Source organism: Dendrobates tinctorius, unplaced genomic scaffold, assembly GCF_039654945.1.
Source record: "Dendrobates tinctorius isolate UK_male_01 unplaced genomic scaffold, ASM3965494v1 ptg000011l, whole genome shotgun sequence".
Classification (NCBI taxonomy): Eukaryota; Metazoa; Chordata; class Amphibia; order Anura; family Dendrobatidae; genus Dendrobates; species Dendrobates tinctorius.
In genome coordinates this window covers 84,637,651-84,654,276 of record NW_027361679.1, presented here as the reverse complement: position 1 = coordinate 84,654,276, position 16,626 = coordinate 84,637,651, and the positions used below count along the sequence as shown (strand labels likewise).

General features: G+C 38.3%; 1 long non-coding RNA gene across 1 annotated transcript in view; it reads right to left on the bottom strand.

Moving 5' to 3' along the window:
• The window catches only part of LOC141048487 (uncharacterized), a 100,960-nt gene extending 86,417 nt beyond the window's left edge, over positions 1-14,543 (bottom strand). The window contains exons 1-2 of the long non-coding RNA XR_012220071.1: positions 14,466-14,543; positions 4,941-5,033 (exon numbers count right to left, since the gene is read on the bottom strand). This is a non-coding gene — a long non-coding RNA (uncharacterized lncRNA). The remainder of the gene's footprint in view (positions 1-4,940; positions 5,034-14,465) is intronic.
• Positions 14,544-16,626: the final 2,083 nt, after the last annotated feature.

Here is a 16,626-nt window from a genome sequence, read left to right as displayed (position 1 = left end):
ACATGCATACTACATATATACTACATTCATACAGCATACATACATACTGTACTACATACATAGATACAACATATATAAAACATGCTACAGATATACTACATACATACTACATACAATACATTCATACATTCATACAATACATACATATAGACATACAGTACATATAACATAGAGTACATACTCACCATTACTTGTCACTTTGATCCCCGAAGCCAGTGTCATCTGTGAAAAAAATATGAAAAAAACAAACCACCAAATACTCCCTGATCAGCAGAAATCCACGAGTGTCCCACGACGATCTCCCGTGGAGAACAGCAGCATCAGCTGATGCGACCATTCTCTAGGGGCTCCAGGAATCCAGTGACGGGAGGTAGGTATCCTTCCGCACTGTATTCCTCCGCCACTGTAAAAAAAAATAGTCCCTAGTCTCACTTTTGGCATTGCTGTGTGAGAAAGTTCCCACGCAGCTTTTGGTTCCAGGTGCTAAATTGCCCAAGGCCCGCTTGTATAACCTTTCAGGTCCAGAACGGGCTGCGATGAAGGAATACATTTCCGAGAGTCTCCGTAAGGGACACATTCGTCCTTCTGTTTCTCCCGTGGCGGCAGGGTTCTTTTTCGTAAAGAAAAAAGATGGTGGTTTACTCCCATGCCTCGATTTTCATGAGTTAAATAAGATAACTGTGAGAAATTGGTATCCCCTCCCACTTATTCCTGATTTATACAACCAGATGTCCGGAGCTAAGTGGTTTTCAAAATTAGATCTACAGGGAGCGTATAACCTTATCCGAGTCCGGGAAGGAGATGAGTGGAAAACTTTTTTCACTACTGAAGGGTTGTTTGAAAATTTGGTCATGCTTTTCGGTCTGACCAATGCTCCAGCGGTCTTCCAAAATTTCATACATCACGTGTTCTCTGATTTTATTGGACATTTTATGGTGGTGTATTTGGATGACATATTGATCTACTCTCCTGATAAACAGGCTCACATTGGTCATATTCGGGCAGTTCTCCAAAGGCTTCGGGAGAACTGTCTCTTTGCTAAACTAGAGAAATGTTTATTTTTTGTTCAGGAATTGTCTTTTCTGGGATTCATTGTGTCTGCTGAAGGATATCGCATGGATCCTAATAGGGTGCAGGCCATTGTTGAGTGGGTTCAACCTTGTGATTTGAAGGCTCTGCAGCGTTTCCTAGGATTCGACAATTATTATCGTAAATTTATAATGGGGTTCTCACAGGTGGTTAAACCCCTCACAGACATGACTCAAAAGGAAGCCGACATCAAGAATTGGTCAGCCGCAGCGATAGCGGCGTTTCGGTTTTTAAAAAAATGTTTCATGTCTGCTCCGGTTCTTATTCAACCGGACCCGTCTGAACCATTTATTGTTGAAGTAAACACCTCAGAGGTGGGGGTGGGGGCAGTATTGTCCCAGGGACCCGTCACTTTGACCAATTTGAGACCTTGCGCCTTTTTCTCGAAGAAATTCTCCCCCGCGGAGAGAAACTATGATGTTGTGAATAGAGAAATTCTGGCCGTAAAGTTGGCCTTCGAAGAATGGAGGCAATTTTTGGAGGGGGTTGTCCATCCTATAACCGTAATTACGGACCACAAAAACCTATCTTACATTGAGTCAGCTAAAAGGTTGACTCCCAGACAGGCTAAATGGTCACTTTTTTCCCGATTCAACTTCTCGATCACTTTTCGGCCAGGATCCAAAAATGTCAGAGCTGATGCCTTGTCACACAGTCTAGATCCGGTGTCCCCCCCTCCGAACCTCCATCCTCCATTCTTCAGCCTGGGGTGGTGGTGGCAGGTTTTTTTAATATGTTGGAACGGGAGATTCGGGAAGCCCAATCTCTTGCACCTCCGGCTAAGCCGGTGGATAAACTTTTTGTGCCGGCTCAGTTTCGTCTCAAGGTCCTCCGGGAGTTCCATGATTCAGTTCTGGGTGGACATCCAGGGATCTCGGCTACCCGGAAGGCCATTGCTAGAGTATTCTAGTGGTCTTCTTTAGCCTCTGATGTTGGGGAATATGTGTCTGCATGTGATGTTTGTGCCCGTGCAAAAACACCCCATAACCAGCCGGCAGGGGAATTGGTACCACTGCCAATTCTTGAGAGACCATGGACTCATTTGTCCATGGATTTCATCACCAACCTTCCCCCCTCCAAGGGTAATACCATCATTTGGGTTGTGGTGGACAGGTTTAGTAAGCAGGCACATTTTGTACCTTTGGCAGCTCTACCTAATGCGGAAACATTGTCCAGATTGTTTGTTGAGCATTTGGTGTGGTTGCATGGGGTACCCTTGAATGTGGTGTCTGACAGAGGAGTGCAATTTGTTTCCAGATTTTGGAGGGCTTTTTGTAAGAGGTTGGGTTTTGGTCTGTCCTTTTCATCCGCTTATCATCCAGAGACTAATGGGCAGACCGAGCAGACCAATCAGTCTCTGGAGCAAATTCTGCATTGCTTGACCTCAGCCCGACAGGATGATTGGTGTTCTGTGTTACCGTTGGCCGAGTTTGCGTTTAACAACCGCATTAACCAGTCTACGGGTACATCTTCCTTTTTCTGCAACTATGGGTTTCATCCTCATTTTGGAGAATTTTCCCATTTGAACTCTGGGTGTCCTGGGGCGGATGAGACTATCCAGCGGTTGGGGGAGGTATGGCGGGAGGTCCATAGTAACATTATGAAGGCCCAGGATAAATTTAAATTTTTTGCAGACAAAAAATGATCCGCGGGACCGGTGTTTCAGATTGGGGATAAGGTATGGTTATCTACCAAGAATATAAGGCTCAAGGTCCCCTCTGCGAAGCTTGGACCTAAGTTTATAGGTCCCTATGAAATTACCAAAGCGGTTAACCCTATGAAATTACCGAAGCGGTTAACCCGGTGGCTTTTCGGTTGCATCTCCAGCCATCTCTACAGATCCCGAATGTTTTCCATAGGGCCCTTTTGAAACCTGTGAGGTCCGGGGGGAGGGATCATCAGCTTCCCCACCACCGCTTTTGGTAGACGGGCAGTCTGAGTACGAGGTGGAACAAATTGTCGACTCTAGGTTGGTCCGTCGTGCCCTTCAATATCTGGTACATTGGAAAGGCTACGGTCCTGAAGAACAGTCGTGGGTTCCTGCTCTATCGGTTCATGTGGATCGGTTGGTCCGGGCCTTTCACGCCAAGTATCCTGAGAGACTTGGGGGTCCAGTGGCCCCCCATTGAGAGGAGTGTACTGTCATGATCCAGGACGGGGTTTCGCCTTGGCCCATCCTGGTCAGACAGGGGTTTAGTTGTTTCTGCCTCTCTCTGGCAGAGGGTGGCTATTTAATGCTCACTGGACGTAGATCCGGTGTCAGTTATACTGCCCTCAGCTGAGTTAGTTGACCTTTTGTGTACGTGTGCCTTGTGCCTGATAACTTGTTGGTTGTTTGGTTTTGATCCAGTTCTGTCCCTGTTACGAGTTCTGCCTGTCCCTCTTGTACCGCACCGCTCTCTCATGTATGCCTCTCTGCTTGTGACTTGACTATTCTCTGCTCATCCCTTTCGTACCGCACTGCCCTCTCGTGTATGACCTCTGCTTGTCTGACCTGCGTTTTCCTTTCCTCTACTACAGTATTCCTGCAGTAGGTACATTACATCATCTGCAGTAGTAGGACGCTAAGCCCCGCTCCCTGCAGTCACATGATCGTAGGTCCTGGTACTCCTTACTGTTTTCCATGCCTCAGGTCCTGTCTGCTTAAACCTTCACTACCGTATTGGGCCCCGTGCTCTCCCACAGTGTTGGTAAGTCACCCTGCTCAGCCGTGGCAGTTGCCGACGCTGATATTATCCTGACAACAATAAAATGTATGATCCATTTTTTCCTGTTACCCTTGTGAAAGTAAAAAAATAGGTCTAAATGAAAATTTTTGTGAAAGAAGAGTAAATGTTTGTTTTTTCCTTCCACATTCCAAAAATTCCTGTGAACCACCTGAAGGGTTAATAAACTTCTTGAATGTGGTTTTGAGCACCTTGAGGGGTGCAGGTTTTAGAATGGTGTCACTTTTGAGTATTTTCTGTCATGTATACCCCTCAAAGTCACTTCAAATATGATGTGGTCCCTATAAAAAATGGTTTTGTAAAATTTGCTGAAAAAATGATAAACCGCTGTTTAACTTTTAACCCTTATAACTTCCTAACAAAAAAAAATTTTGGTTCCAAAATTGTGCTGATGTAAAGTAGACATGTGGGAAATGTTATTTATTAACTATTTTGTGGTATATGACTCTCTGATTTAAGGGCATAAAAATTAAAAATTGGAAAATTGCAAAATTTTCAACATTTTTGCCAAATTTCTGTTTTTTTTTCACAAATAAACACAAGTCATATCAAAGAAATTTTACCGCTATCTTAATGTACAATATGTCATGAGAAAGCAATGTCAGAATCAGTGGGATCCGTTGAAGCATTCCAGAGTTGTTACCTCATAAAGGGACAGTGGTCAGAATTGTTAAAATTGGCCGGGTCAGAAAGGTAAAAACAGGTTGGGTCATGAGGGTGTTAAAGAAAGGCATTTAAAATTTTGAATAATTAATTTTCATGTCAAACCCAGTCCATAGACAAATCTAATAATATTCTACAGTTACCTACCAGTGGAACTTTGTGTAGTCATTAATGTAGTTGGATTTGTAGACTGTTTTATTAGTTTTGTTATAGCTATTTGATCTGTTCGTTCCGTAACTATAGTATAGAACATAATAATAACATATAAACAACATAAGCATTACATTGTTCAGACAAAACCTCAAACTTCAAAGAAAACAGTCAAAGGTTATAGTGTACAAAACAGTAAGCTTCACAAAGACTACAGGCAATGTCTGCAGACATTCTGTACATAGCTAGTCAAAAAGGACATGAATTTCTCATCATCACCATATAACACACAGTAACTATAGTAAACCTTACCAGTGGAGCTCTGTGTAGTTGGTATTGTGGTTGTGTTTACTGGAACCTGGTTTGCTGGGTTTACAGTAACCTGTTGAATTGGCGGTTCTGTTACTGTAAAAGAAAATATAATTATTATATAAAATAATATTCACGTATATCATTACTATCTAATGAAATGCCTGCAGGGAGTGTAAATACCACATACGTTTTACCTGATGAATGATTGTTTTAGTTGAAATCCTTCAATATAATATATATGGAGGCCTTAATTTCCATTGTATAGTTAGTATATGCCATCACTGTATGATAGTGGAGGTACAACTTTTGGGACATTCATTGACTGCCCACAGTTGTAATTTACATCCATATCTTTTTCTATGTTTGCATGGACCTGTCATGCAATTCCAAACACAGCATGAGTTTGAGGCTCTGCTTGAGGCTGGCAATGGTCAGACCATTGTGTTCGTAGCTTTACTCGGTTCAGTTCATGCCCTGTGCTTTAGTGTTCTGCTGTTCTGATCTTTTGCTGCCTGACTTTGAACCTTGCTTTGACTATTCATTTGCCTAGCCCCCTTCTCTTGATCCGCACCGTTTTGGACTGCTGACTTCAGACTGTGACCTGTTAACTCTTTGGTCTTGCCCCTCTGCCTCTGACGTACACTCTTCTTGACTCCCTGCCTGACAACTTGTCCGTGAGAATTGATGACAGCCAGCGTCATGCTATGGAATCTACAAGTTAACTTTATTTTGCAATTCATTGTGATTATAGGAATATAACAAATGTATTTTTGTGACATTTTGCTACATTTGCACAATATTATGTTTTATGAAAAAAAATTATGTTTCAGATTTCTGAGAGCCATAAAAAGTGTGTAAATGTAAATGCCCATCTTATAAAATGATGGAATAATTCTAAGATATGATATTGCTTAATAATAACTGTGAGATTGACCACTATTACTCCCATGGATCCTGTGTATAAAACTCTGAAGGAGTGGCACTTCCTGCTATCTGGCCATTTGAGAAACAACAGTCAGCTTCAATCTCCTATATGGAGCCATGCTATAGATCCCTAAACACATCTGAATGGTTGGGATCGGTCTAGGATGCCCACGAGTCATGAGAATATGCATCTGTTACTTAGAAAATATAAGTATTACTTGGCTTTAATAAATAGTTTAATGCACATGTACAACAGACTTCACATTTATAGTCCTTTTTGGTTGTTATTTGTTTCTGACGAGCAGAAGAGGACAACTGATCTCAAGTTCACTTTGGATACCATCAACTGGACCACTCTTGATACATCTATGGTAAATTCTATGCATATGCATTGTCATTCATCAAAATACATAATTATCCAAATTATAATTACTAATATGTTTTTGTTCGCCCAGTGATTATTATGCTTCCTGGTTTTAGGAAATTCTCACAATGTGTTTTCAAGAACATCTCTGATGCCTTCCAGCTTCCTGCTGCTGAGGGCAGTGCACTCCTGATGACTGACAGCTTGGATCAGTAGCATTATTTAATCTCTTGACCAAATTGTGTGTTCTTCAATTCTGCAAACAGAGGTAGCTTTGCTTTTGAAGCATTGGAGGAGTATAGGGAAGCATCAAAAATAGCACCTGAAGTTCTATAGCAAAAAGCCTGTAAATAATGGACTTCTTGTTCAGAAGCTTTACCACCCCTGATAGACAGCAGAGGTGTTCGATAACCAAGGCAACAAGGAGTACACCATAAGAATTAAAAATCCCTCTGTTCTTGAAAATGGAGAGGATTTTTAATAAAAGGTAAACTGCAAAGTTGGTTGCAAGAACTTTTCAATTTTATCCTTTTAAGAAGTTAAGACAACTCTTTTATACTAAACATTACTATTGCATCGTATCTTTCTAATCTTTGTGTTCAGAAAAAAGCAAAACTGGTTAGTTTCCCAGATTTTTATCTATTTTCTCCACTGTATGCCATAAAAAACATAATTTACTTTATATCAGAGTTCTATTTGCTGCAATAGATGGAAGGGCAAATTTTCTGCGGCATCATCACTTTAACTTACCTATTAATGTTGGAGATGTTCTTACAGTTAAAGCTGTAGTTGTTTCCACAGTTTTTGAACTTCCCATTGTACTCCCTGCAGGTGAGCTTAATTGGCCTGATGTTGTTAATATTTCTGGAAAAGATGTAGTGGTTTTTCCATTTGTTAATAAAAGAGTTATTGTAGTTCCTGATTCAGTTTTTGGAGTACTTGTACTTTCCTGGATTGTTGATAATAGTGTTTGTTTACGGGTTGTAATTCCAATTGATTCCAGTTTAGTTGATTCTGCACTTTGGATTATAGTTAAGGGTACCATTGTTCCATCTGAGCTTATACTTGTTTTCATTACCATTGAACTGGCCTCGTCATCTGAGGTTATTAAATTAGTAGTAAAAGATTGAGAAGAAACAGTTGTTTGGCTTATTCCTGAAGATTTTGTTATGTCTTGAGATGTAATGCCTGCTTTGGGTGTTGTAGTAACTGTCGTTTCTTCAATGACTGTAGTTACTAATACGTCAGAGGTTGTTGTTGATGCCAGTCTAGCTGACAGAGCAGCCTCTGAAGTAGTTGATGGCAGAACTATTGTTGTTGAACCAGTATTTTTTTCTGTTCCTACTGTAGTGGCTTCAGCTTTTGTGGATAGGAAGTTAGTAGTAGAAGATTGGGAGGAAAAATTTGTTTTGCCTATTGCTGAAAATGTAGAGTCTGGTAATAAAGTTGTTTTTGGGGTGGTAGTTAGAAAGAGTGAAGTATTTGGTGAATTTGATTTTACATCTATTGTTGAACTTTCAGTAGTTACCACAGTAGCAGAAGAAAGAAGTGGAAAGCTTGTTTGGTCTATTACTAACTTTTCTGTAAAAGATATAGTGGTTTCTTCCTTTGTAGTTGTAGCTACTGATTCACTTGTTATAGTAACTATTGTTTCCTGAACTGTTGATACTGCTTTCTCAGCATTTGTAATTCCTGTTGATTCCATTTTTGCTGATGGCATCACCAGTGTTGTGGCTGAACTTTTATTTGCTTCTGATCCTGTCGAAAAAGCTCCAGCATTTGTGGTCATCAAGTTGCCAGTAGCAGATTGAGAAGAAAGAATTGCTTGGATTATTGTTGAAGATGAAGTTGTGTCTTGTGATAAGGTTGTTTCTGGGATCGTTGTTATTAACAGTGATGTAGATGGTGAAAATTTTAGTGAAGTTGTTAAATCTTCTGTAGTTGAACTTTCAGTTGTAACTGTGGTAGGAGAAAAAGGTGGCAAACTTGTTTGGCTTGTTGTTGATATATCTGTTAAAGATGCAGATGTTTCTCCATTTGTTAATAAAATTGTAGTTGCAGTTCTTGTTTCACTTGTTGTAGAAACTGTTGTTTCTCCAAAGGTTGTTGACACTAATGCTTCAGAGGTTACAGTTCCAGTTGGCACCTGTTTAGTTGATTGTAATGACTCTGAAGTAGTTAATGGCACCACAGTTGTTGTAGAGGTTGTACTTGTTTTTGTTTCTGTTTTAGTCATTTCAGGATTTGTGGTTTTCAAAACAGAAGTAGATGATTGAGGAAAAAGTGTTGCTTGGCTTATTGCTGTTGTTTCTGGGGATGTTATTAATAGTGATGTTGTTGGTGACGTTTTTAGTGAAGTTGTTAAATCTTCTGTTGTAGAAGAAAGAAGTAGAAAGCTTGTTTGGCTTGTTGTTGATAAATTTGTTAAAGATTTAGTAGTTTTTCCATTTGTTAAAACAGTAGTAGTTGCAGTTCCAGGTTCATTAGTTGTAGAAACTGTTGTTTCTTCAACAGTTGTTGATACTTTTGCTTCAGAAGTTGCTGGTTCAGCTACCACTAATTTAGTTGATTGTGTACTTCCTGAAGTAGTTAAAGGCGCCACTGCTGTTGTTGAAGTTGTACTTTTTCTTATTCCTGTAGTAGCTGCAACATTCGTAATTAGCAAATCAGAGATAGAAGTTTGAGAAGAAAGAGTTGTCTGGTTTATTGCTGAAGATGTACTTGTGTCTTGTGATAAGGTTGTTTCTGGGGTTGTTATTAACTGAAATATAGTTGGAAAAGTTTTTAGTGAAGTTGTTAAACCTTCTTTTGTTGAACCTGCAGTTGTCATTATGGTAGAAGAAAGAGGTGGAATGCTTCTTTCACTTGTTGTTGATATATCTGCCAAAGATGTTGTAGTTTCTCCATTTTTTAATAAAGTAGTCGTTGTTCCCAATTCATTTGTTATATAAACTGTTGTTTCCTCAATGGTTGTTAATACTTTTACTTCAGAAGTTGCTTTTCCAGTTACCACCAGTTTAGTTGATTGTGTAGTTTCTGAAGTACCTAATGGAACCACTGTTGTTGTTGACATTGTACTTGTTTCTGTAGTAGCTTCAGCATTCATGGTTTGTAAATCAGAAGTAGAAGATTGAGAAGAAAGAATTGTCTGACTTATTGACGAAGATGTAGTTGTGTTTTGTGATAAGGTTGTTTCTGGGGTAGTTGTTATTAACCGTGATGTAGATGGTGAAATGTTTAGTGAAGTTGTGAAATCTTCTGTTGTAACTGAGGTAGGAGAAAAAATTGGCAAACTTGTTTGGCTTGCTGTTGATATATTTGTTAAAGATGCAGATGTTTCTCCATTTGTTAATAAAATAGTAGTTGTAATTCTTGATTCATTTGTTGCAGAAACAGTTTTTTCTTCAAAGGTTGTTGACACTGTTGCTTCGGAAGTTGCTGCTTCAGTTACCACCAGTTTAGTTGATTGTTTACTTTCTGAAATAGTTACTGGGACCACTGCTGTTGAAGTTGTACTTTTTCTTATTCCTGCAGTAGCTTCAGCATTCGTGGCTGGCAAATCAGAGGTGGAAGATTGAGAAGAAAGAGTTGTTTGGCTTATTGCTGAAGATGTAGTTGTGTCTTGTGATAAGGTTGTTTCTGGGATTGTTATTAACCATAGTATAGTTGGAAAAGTTTTTAGTGAAGTTGTTAAACCTTCTTTTGTTAAACCTACAGTTGTCATTATGGTAGAGGTAAGAGGTGGAATGTTTGTTTGACTTGTTGTTGATATATCTACTAAAGATGTAGTAGTTTCTCCATTTGTTAATAAAGTAGTAGTTGTAGTTTTCAATTCATTTGTCATAGAAGCTGTTGTTTCTTCAGCGGTTGTTAAAACGTTTGCTTCAGAAGTTGCTGTTTCAGTTACCACCAGGTTAGTTGATTGTGAAGTTTCTGAAGTACTTAATGGTACCATTGTTGTTGTTGAAGTTGTACTTGTTTTTATTCCTGTAGTAGCTTCAGCATTCGTGGTTTGCCAAACAGAATTAGAAGATTGAGAAGAAAGAGTTGTTTGGCTTATTGATGAAGAAGTTGTGTCTTGCAATAAGGTTGTTTCTGGGGTTGTTATTAACAGTGATGTTGCTGGTGATGTTTTTAGTGAAGTTGTTAAACCTTCTTTACTTGAAACTGCAGCTGTTGTAATTATGGTAGAAGAAAGTGGTGGAATGTTTGTTTGACTTGTTGTTGTTAATATATCTGCTAAAGATGTAGTAGTTTCTCCATTTTCTAATACAGTAGAAGTTGTAGATCCCAATTCATTTGTTATAGAAACTGTTGTTTCTTCAACGGTTGTTAATACTTTTGCTTTAGAAGTTGCTGTTTCAGTTACCAGCAGTTTAGTTGACTGTGTAGTTTCTGACATAGTTAATGGGACCACTTTTGTTGTTGACATTGTACTTGTTTTTATTCCCGTAGTAGCTTCAGCATTCGTGGTTTGCAATTCAGAAGATGTAGTTGTGTCTTGTGATAAAGTTGTTTCTGGGGTTATTAACAGTGGTGAAATTTTTAGTGAAGTTGTTAAATCTTCTGTTGTTGAACTTTCAGTTGTAATTGTCGTAGGAGAAAGAAGTGGCAAACTTGTTTGGCTTGTTGTTGATGTTTCACTATTTGTTAATAAAATAGTAGTTGTAGTTCTTGATTCATTTGTTGTAGAAACTGTTGTTTCTTCAAAGGTTGTTGTAGATACTGTTGCTTCAGAAGTTGCTGTTTCAGTTACCACCAGTTTTGTTGATTGTGTACTTTCTGAAGTAGTTAATGGGACCACTGTTGTTGCTGAAGTTTTACTTTTTCTTATTCCTGTAGTAGCTTCAGCATTCGTGGTTTGCAAATCATAAATAGAAGATTGAGAAGAAAGAGTTGTTTGGCTTATTGCTGAAGATGTAGTTGTGTCTTGTGATAAGGTTGTTTGTGGGCTAATTAACAGTGATATAGATGGTGACATTTTTAGTGAAGTTGTTAAATCTTGTGTTATTGAACTTTCAGTTGTAACTGTGGTAGGAGAAAGAAGTGACAAACTTGTTTGGCTTGTTATTGATGTTTTTCTATTTGTTAATAAAATAGTAGTTGTAGTCCTTGATTCATTTGTTGTATCAACTGTTGTTTCTTCAAAGGTTGTTGACACTGTTGCTTCAGAAGTTGCAGTTCCAGTTGGCAACTGTTTAGTTGTTTGTGATGACTTTGAAGCAGTTAATGGCACTGCGGTTGTTGTTGAGGTTGCACTTGTTTTTGTTCCTGTTGTAGTCATCTCAGGATTTGTGGTTTTCAAATCAGAAGGAGAAGAATGAGAAGTATGGGTTGCTTTGCTTATTGCTGTTTTTTCTGGGGTTGTTATTAACAGTGATGTTGGTGATATTTTTAGTGAAGTTGTTATATCTTCTGTTGAACTTTCAGTTGTTGTCATTATGACAGAAGAAAGAAGTGGCAAGCTTGTTTGGCTTGTTGTTGATACACTTGTTAAAGATGTAGTAGCTTCTCCATTTGTTAATAAAATAGCAGTTGTAGTTCCTGGGTCATTTGTTGTAAAAGCTGTTGCTTCTTCAACGTTTGTTGATACTTTTGCTTCAGAAGTTGCTTTTTCAGTTAGAACCAGTTTAGTTGATTGTGTAGTTTCTGAAGTAGTTAATGGTATCAGTGTTGTTGCTGAGCTTGTACTTGTTTTTATTCCTGTAGTAGCTTCATTTGTGTTTATCAAGTCAGAAGTAGAAGACTGAGAATGAGTTGTTTGGCTTATCGCTGAAGATATAGTTGTGTCTTGTGTTAAGGTAATTTCTCGACTCGGTATTAGCAGTGATGTAGAAAGTTCAGTTGTTAGTGAAGTTGTTAAATCTTTTATTGTTGAACTTTCAGTTGTTACTGTAGTAGAAGAAAGAAGTGACAAGCTTTGATCAATTTAGGTGTTGATAATTTTTTTCTGTGCCATATCACAGTGCTGGGTTATATGAGTTCAAGATGACCCTAGTTAGATATGTAATTTTACTTACTTTATTTTACTCTTTTTTTATGGATAGACATTATAGATGATTTCAAGATTTCTGTAACTGTGACTGATGCGGCTGTGCTTGAAAATTATATGAACGAGGTTCTCCACTACTATAAGCTTTAATGAGTAATCAAGGAAAGAGGAATGGGGAAAGGAGAGGAAAACTTCCAGCACTCAGCATTTTGGTATTGCTTGCAGTGTAGCGGTGAGCTGATTTCCTTTAACATATTTTGCATAAGATTTAAGCCTAATGAACCAAGGGCTGTGTAAAAAAAGCACAAAAACAAAACGACCTATACTCACCTACTAAACCAGCGTGAGCCCTATACTCTGCACTATAAGCCCAGGCCGGTCAACTGACATCAAAATTCGGAGGGGGCGTCACATGACTGTTGCCACCAAGTCAACGGCTGTTGATAATAAGAAGCTTTGACATTCTGTAAAGTTTGTTCCTGTTTGGACTTTCATGATAGGGGAAAACCCCTTTAAAGAAATTGTCATGAACGAGGTTGTACTCTCCATGTTACTTAAAAGGGTTTATAACAGCAAAAATGCTGTATATTTAAAACAGAATGAAAAATTAAGCATTTTCACAAACGGATGTGTTTAAAATAATGTTACTGTGCAGAGCTCTCTTGAAAATGGTACACCAGCTGTATCCTATGTAATGGCTTATTCCCGACCATACCGAAGTGTTTTAGTGGCTAATCATCACTAGGTGTTCATGTTGATCTTAAAAAGGAGGAAGGGAGGACAAGTGAATATTCTCTGCTGATAGTGCTTGCAGGTGCTATTACAAACTTATATCGTTACTCCTCCCTGCCTGTTCCTTTCATTTAAGTAGCGATGGTATGTACTATAGCAGAGGAGCTCAGAGCTCACCTTAATAAGCCACACAATTGTAGTAGAACAAGTTCAGTGGCTGAAAATATTAAACTGAAAGAACAGCGTATATGTTCAGCTACTTAGCTTGTTGTGCTGAGCTGGTGTGATTTATTGAGGTGAGCAGAAAAGTCTTCTGCTATAGTACATACCATTGCTACTTAAATTGGACCGAATTCGGAACGCAGTGCACAGACTGACGGTCGACTCTCCCCACCTGAGCGTGACAGCTGCATTGAAATGCACGGTCAGTCTGAGCATTGCGGTCCAATCTTGGTCCAATTTAAAAGGCTGTCTGACTGCACCCTTAGAAGAAGGAATCAGGCAGGGGGGAGTAATGACATAAGCATGTAATAGCCCCTGCCAGTACCATTGTTAGAGAATATTCACATCTCCCTCATTCTGTTGTATCAGTGCAAACAGCACATGCCAACAAGCAGCCAAAGCACCTCTAAATGGTTAATACACACTGCTACACAAGCCACATCATGGCCATTTTCAGTTTATCTCTGCAAAGCCACATTTTTTAAAAAACACATCCAATTGTGAAAATGCTTAGCTTTTCATTATCTATTGATTAAGCAGCACTTTTGTTATGGGACAATGTCTTTAAGAGTACTGATGTCCTTGTAGTATGGTTAATTAGTGTCAATCAAACAAAATTGCTTATTAAGGTGGATACAAGCATTCTTAGAAGTTATATTTTAATCAGTGTTGATGAAACAGGTTATGGTTCTGTAGCAGGTACTTTTCTACTAAACGCCATTGTACACAAAATATGCTCAGTTCTTCTTAGAGATTCTGTTGTTGTTTATGCACTTTATCTTTTTATCTTTAATTTTGTTGTTATTCTCATGAAATGATTGCCAGTAAAGATAGAGTTTAGGATTTTCATATTTTGATATAATCGTTTATTCCTTCATTGTAGCTTTATGCCATTTAATCATGGTCTACAGTGTTTTTTTTGTATTGAGACCAATGAAGTGTTAATGTTGTATAGATGCTTCAAGTACTGAACAAGTTCTGTTTTTTTATGATGCATTAAATTATTTGGACAGATTTAAAATGAAGATTTGGTAAAGTATGATATGTTTAACTTGCATATGAAATAACTTTTATGCATGCAAACGTTCAAATTACGGTATATATAGAGTTCAAACAAATCATTTTGTAATAACGTCGTGATTTCTCTGTTGGTGTACTTTCCATTTGGCTGGGTATAATTATTGTTTGTACAGCAGTTTAAAAAAAACTTTTAGAAATTTGAATTAATTATTTGGAACCCAGTCCATAGACAAATGTTATAATATTCCACCGAATATAAAATGTTTCTTACCTGAGGAACTTTGTATTGTCTTTGTAGTTGGAATTGGAGACTGGTTTATTAGATTTGCCGTAACTGTTTGAGTTGTTTCTTCAATAACTGTAACATATAAACAAACTTTAGTGGTGTCTTTAGGCATTCTATGCATAGTTTATTCCTAAAGGACATGAATTGATCAACAATTGTATGACATATAGTAACTTGGCCTTATTTAGACTAAAGTTGAATTGGCCGGACTGGACAATTGTCTACAGTGTATGGCTACCTACTCAGATGATGTTGAAGGAGAGAAGTATCCGGTTATTGAAATTTCTAATGCCAATCCGCTGGTTTGGTGGGAAGATAAACTGTTGCTGAAGGAGTCTAGTAATGGCTTTCCAATAAGGAATACAGGAATGCTTGGCCGAGCTGATCATCTTTATGTATGGGGGAGTTGGACAGAGATAGCAGACAGCTGTCTGAAGTGTATAAGGGATCTTTAAATTTACCTGTTGAGCTCTGTGCAGTTGGAATTTCTGATGTATTTACTGGAGCCTGGTTTTCAGGGTTAACAGTAACTTTTTGGATTGGTGGTTCAGATACTGCAAAAAGAAAATTCTCAGAAAATAGCAAAACAAGTAATATTTAGCTATGTTACTAAAGTGATTGGTGTTTTTATGTTAGCTTTAGCCACCCCATTTATACCGTTGCATATTCATTGTTTTGTTGTTTGCTTGTTTGTTTTCTGGTAATGTTTTTACATGTACCAATTTGTATTGTACCACCATCATAAACCACCACAGGACTGATAAAAGTAAACTAAGGACTAAATTGACTTTCCCAGGTTCCCCATGTTAGCATGTCTTATGGCAGCAAAGGATATTTAGATAATTTGATTCTAAACATCCACATATTCTTTTAAATGTGTTGCTGGTTGAATAATTGTTTATTGGGCAATTGCCTAACAAATAACCAAAATACCAACACAGTCATAAAATATTTTAGTTCATAATGACCGTTATAAGTTCAGTGGCATCAAGAGATGGAGGAGAAAAGTAAGTTGAGATTGTAAGAGGTCCCGCTAGACAGACCACCAGTGATCATTCTAGATGGACCACCAGTGATCATCCATTTATGGGAAAATTCCTTCTTATTGTGAAAACCAGAGGACTGCAAACATTTTCTGCTTGAATCTCAACAACCAAACCCAGGTGATGATGGGGCCTCACTAATGATTGACAATGCTGTGGAAACAGTAAAACAAGTTTTGCATTCTCATGTTTCCTCATATTGTCACTTTCATGTTGAATACCCAAAGTACATGGCCTAATTTGGCCTTTCAGGGTTCAGTGTTGATATTTGTTTATTCATTACTGCATTTTGAGAGATTCAACATTTTTCCCATAGACCAGTGAGGATTTATTTTTTTGCAGATCAAGTTATGATTTTTAAGGTTCAATATTAGTGTACATTCATATAATTTATTAACTTTAAAAAAAAGAAAACTTTTTACTGTGCACTACAATATGTTAAAGAGGTTATCTGAGAATTTTGTTATTTTTTTTGATGCGGCTAAGAACTTACTGGCATATAGTTGATAACTACCTTCCAGTTCTACCCGGCCATGATCTCCACCAGCTTGGCCAGTGACTTTTTGATTTCCTTTGACATCTTATCGATAGAGCACCTATTGATAAGTAAATCAGTATGACATCGGCAGGGACACCCCATCCACAGAGCAGAGTGAGAGAGAAGAAGCTGCTCAGTTGATGTGGTGTTACCAGAAGCAGGAGAATCACTAGCAGGAGTGGACTGTGACCAAACCGAGTTGACAATGATCGTTGTCAGGCAGAAAAGGCAGGTAGTTAGCAATTACCTACAGAAAACATCTTAGTCCTGTACGAAAAAAAGTCAAAGTCCTGGATAATCCGTTTAACTTTATTATTATTATTATTATTATTATTATAGCGCCATTTATTCCATGACGCTTTACATGTGAGGAGGGGTATACATAATACAAACAAGTACAGTAATCTTAAACAATACAAGTCACGACTTGTACAGAAGGAGAGAGGACCCTGCCCGCGAGGGCTCACAATCTACAAGGGATGGGTGAGGATACAGTAGGTGAGGGTAGAGCTGGTCGCGCAGCGGTTTGGTGGATCAGTGGTTACTGCAGGTTGTAGGCTTGTCG